Source organism: Rhododendron vialii, chromosome 9a (assembly GCF_030253575.1).
Source record: "Rhododendron vialii isolate Sample 1 chromosome 9a, ASM3025357v1".
NCBI lineage: Eukaryota > Viridiplantae > Streptophyta > Magnoliopsida > Ericales > Ericaceae > Rhododendron > Rhododendron vialii.
Window position 1 is genome coordinate 21,692,558 of NC_080565.1, and position 4,302 is coordinate 21,696,859.

The 4,302-nt window shown below is 38.7% G+C and overlaps 1 long non-coding RNA gene across 2 annotated transcripts; it reads right to left on the minus strand.

The window, feature by feature from the left end:
- Positions 1 to 1,670: 1,670 nt before the first annotated feature.
- On the minus strand, positions 1,671 to 2,440 carry LOC131301340 (uncharacterized). Of its 2 annotated transcripts, none has more exons than XR_009191266.1 (2): positions 2,240 to 2,440; positions 1,671 to 1,894 (listed from the first exon to the last, which is right to left on the minus strand). It is a non-coding gene; the product is annotated as an uncharacterized LOC131301340 (long non-coding RNA). The 2 variants fall into 2 exon arrangements; XR_009191265.1 differs by having other exon boundaries at positions 1,671 to 2,118.
- Positions 2,441 to 4,302: the final 1,862 nt, after the last annotated feature.

The following is a 4,302-nucleotide window of genomic DNA, read 5'->3' on the forward strand; positions in this document are numbered from 1 at the left end:
CATTTTGAAGGCTCATGAACCGGTACTGGCTTTTGCCCAGTACCGGTACATACTGCATTTTTCTACAATTTTCAGCACGCTTTTTGGACTTCTATAAATATCCCCCTTTTGTCATTTTTCACTCCCAAACCCATGAAACACACTTGGAAACACCCCCTCTCACCTACCCAACTTCAATCTCACCTAAGATCCTTGATTTCAACCTCAAATCTCCAAGATCCAAGGGTTTTCTTCCTCCAAATCACAAGATTCTTGCATTTGGTAAACCAAGGGTGAGTTTTATGTTCTTGTTCTTACTCCTTGATGCTTACCCACGTTTTTCTCTGTCTCTTCTCGATTATTTGTTGATCTTTGCTTGTTATTCATGTTTTTGGGCTTTATTTACTCTAGATCTTGTATCCAAGCTTGAGTGAAGCTTGTTTTTGGAGGATTCAAGCCTATTGCTCTCGGTAGACCTAGGGTTTTGCTCAAAACCCATCTAGGTGGGATTTCTCTCTCTCTCTACATGTTTTGCGGTGACTATGTGTGACTTAGGTGTTCATTTGCTAGTCGGATGGAACGCTTTATGGCTTGTGGATTGCTTATTCTTTGAAAGTAGTACTATGGCTTGAATGTCGTGGTTCATGAGCCATGTGTGTGACGTATTTGATAGTGTTTGGTCTTGTGTGGAATGAGCTTACGGTATCGGTGATGGTTGTGATGAAAGGGTGGTTGTCAACGTGAAGTGGTTGTGGAGCATATTGTGTCGCGAGGGGTAGAAACACAATTTCGCAATGGGTGGAGCATATTGTGTCATGAGGGGTGGAAACACAATCTCGCAAGGGGTGGAGGTTCGTTGGAAGAAGTATGTGTGTGTATGTGTATGTGTAAATATATAAGAGAATGTTATGACTTTCTTAAAGGGCGTTGACGTACGTTCGTTTGGTTTCGACATCAAATTTTCTTAGTAGTAATCATGCTCATCATCCCATTGCATATAGATTTTGTAGAGAATTTCCTACTGGGCTAGTGTAGCTCAGCAAAATCCTTCTTTTCAGGTTCGAACGCAGGGTGATAGGTCGTACGACATGGTGTATTTGGAAACGAAGACTTTTGGAAGCTAACATGACCGAGTTACTCATTCATCTTTGTAATTAACTTTCTTTTGATAAAGATGGGTTTGTAACTATTCATTTGAGAATCTTCTTTTGATTAAACAGTTTGTAAATTGTCAACTCGCTCGTATTCGTACTTAAACTTATTTTGTGACCGGTGTGCCAATGTTGTAATTTATGAAACTTGGGGACTTGGTTTGTAAATTAAACAGGTGGGAATTTCTTTTAGGTATTATTTATCTTATGCGAGAATCTTTCTTTAAAATGGTTTATTTATTTATGTTGAAAATCAAGGGCGTGACAGGACATATATAGCATGATATTCTTAAACAGAAACACAAAAGCTATTTAAACATGAATATGCTCAGCAGAGGGTTTAAATGGCTAGGAACAAGTTCTAGCCATCCAAACCATGCCTCCTTGCTACTGGAAAATGAAAATAACTGGGCTCTGGAAGGACCAATTTACACTTAGTGTCACGCCCCGCCCCGCAAAACGACACCCATTGTGGGCCCGAGTCGGCGCGGCCACGTGGCATTCCCAAACGCCAACCAAACAATCACTTAACAACAGATATTAACTCAGAATAAACCAGCGGAAGACTTAACATTAATATTTTTAAAAGAGTCGACGTTATACCCATAACTTTACATACTTGGCAAACTAAAGTGCAAAACATCCTTTACAAAACGAGTCGATTATATATACAAGACAACTCACTACCACCGACACAATCAACATCCTCAAAGCCAATCCCAAAACGCCGACCGGTAGTGGACCATCCTACAAACCCTTGCTATCTGGCAATCCAAAAGAAAATCAGGAGTGTGTAAGATATAGAATAAATCCAATAAAACTCAACATAAACAACTAACTGAACAACTATAATTTATGTTCACAACACATGCAGTGACACGTCTGCCACATCCCATGTACCCAAGGTATTGTGTCCCGCACACCAAGCTCCCATTCACCGTAAATAGAACGGCACGGCCCACGACAAGGTGTGACTCACTCCACAAACCTTATACGAGTACAATCAACATACACCAATCATGCATGCCAGTAACTAAACCAACCATAGCATGATGCACAACCAACATGTTAACATCTTATTGAAGATATAAGCTATCAAACACACTCACCTGTGAGTCGACCGAAGTATGCCAATTTACGGTTTTGGCACCTCCCGATTACTCAGCTCGTTACCTAACCACACGCTTAACCGTATTAGTAATGAGTTCAACGAACGATCAACACAAGAATAATAAGCTCATAAGGAACTAAACAATGGCCAAAGAATAACACACAGGAAGTTCAAACACAACAACACTCCCAAAATAACAAAACATCCTACAACCAGCCTGTCTTTAAAAGACTAGCATTTTATAGGATCAAAGTTGGGTCATGAAACCACCACCATTAGAAAGTAGACTTTCAGTACACCAATATCGATATAGAGTTTGTCCTAAATAGATTTCGAATGACAAAGTTACGACTGTCCAAAGATGCACACTTAGAAACACAACTCTGCAGTTTCTGCAGAACAGCCTGTGATCGAATGCTCATTAAAAATCACATACTCAATCTTTTCCATTAATTCTAATACCAAAACATCACCAATTGATCAGTGTTTAAGACTCATCAGAACCCATAGCCAGTAAGTACATTTAACTATGACAACATTGATGAATAACATAGCTCCAAAACCTGACCAGATTTCCAGAGTTAACAAACCATTAACTTCAGAACCGAAACTGAGTTTTCCTAGAAGTAACTAAGGCACAAACCTTCCATGTTCAGAAAGGTATGTAAGTCTAGTTTCAGAATCAAGAAACGGTGCGTAAAACCGACACCCGAGCAAGAAGTTATGCCCATTTTTCCAACACGTGTCTGTGCTGCCTGCACAGACGCGAATCTGATAGCAGCTCGGTTCATGATTTTTATCTTTTTCCATATTACTCAGAAAATTCTGAAATTTTTACAGCGCATGCTACACACATAGAGACATCTCCAGTAAAATTACCAAAAAATAACATGGTCAGCCTGTTGATGATAAAAATAGGCAAACACAACAAATTCGCAAATCTGTCACAAAACAGATTCTCAGGATCAGACCAACATTCGAAAATTCACAGTAAATTGAGTTCTTAACCTTTTCAAGTGATTCCGAAGCCAAAAGAACAAGCATCAAATCTAGTTCAGATTTCATGAAGAAACCCAAGTAAATTTCGACATAAAAGGGTGAGAAAATAGACAAACTCAGAGCTGTACGAATCTGTCCAGCAACAGATATCATAATGCAGAGCATACACGAAATTAAGAAAAAGGGACTGAAAATTACCTACTGAATTGAGGTTTCAAACACTCTTCTTCCTCTTCTTTCCACTCTCTCTCTCTCTCTCTCTCTCTCTCTCTCTACGTTAGAACAAAACCCACCTTGATGGGTTTCTTTCTTTTTTTTTCTTTTTGTTTTATGACTCACACATGCACAATACTTTTAAAAAAAATGCACTTTGCCCCTTTAAGTTACTAAAGTATAACTTTAAAGCACCTCAAAGATAAAATGATGTTACACTTAGCGTCTATTGAGAACAGAAAATGAAGTACATAGTGACAAAACAAGGTTTTAGTGGCAGCCGCACTCCTGAGCGCTCAGGAATAGTCTCGAGCGCTTGAGAGTGAACACAGTGCCCAGAAAAAAAGTTTTGTTTCCTCATGCTCCTCTTGCTCTTGCTGCTAAATTAAAATCAAATGAGCTCATAACCAGTATGAGGAACTGGTATGGGCCCTTGATGCCCTCAGAAGTTTGAAAAATAGTAGATTTGAAGGTGTATATAACTTTGCTTGACTTGAACTTGGCTTCTTAGGCTGAATTTGGTGTTTGAAAATGGTTAGAAAACAGCTTGAGAAGAGGAAATTTAGGCCTCCATTTTTCTTAGAGATTTTCCTTGAAAATTAATGATTTTTCTTAGAAAATGGAGATTGTTTTGAAAGTGTTTGAGAGAGAGTTTTGACGACTGATTTTTGGCAACAAAATGGGGAGTTTTTTAGGGGGAAATTTTGTGTCCCTTGATGTGTTGAATGCGGGGGTATTTATAGGGGAGTGAAAATTAGGATTTTCATTTGAAAATCAAATCAAAAATGAAAAGAAAATGTTTTTGAAGGAGAAACATGTGATAATCAGATTCCTGCTGGTCTTTTTAGA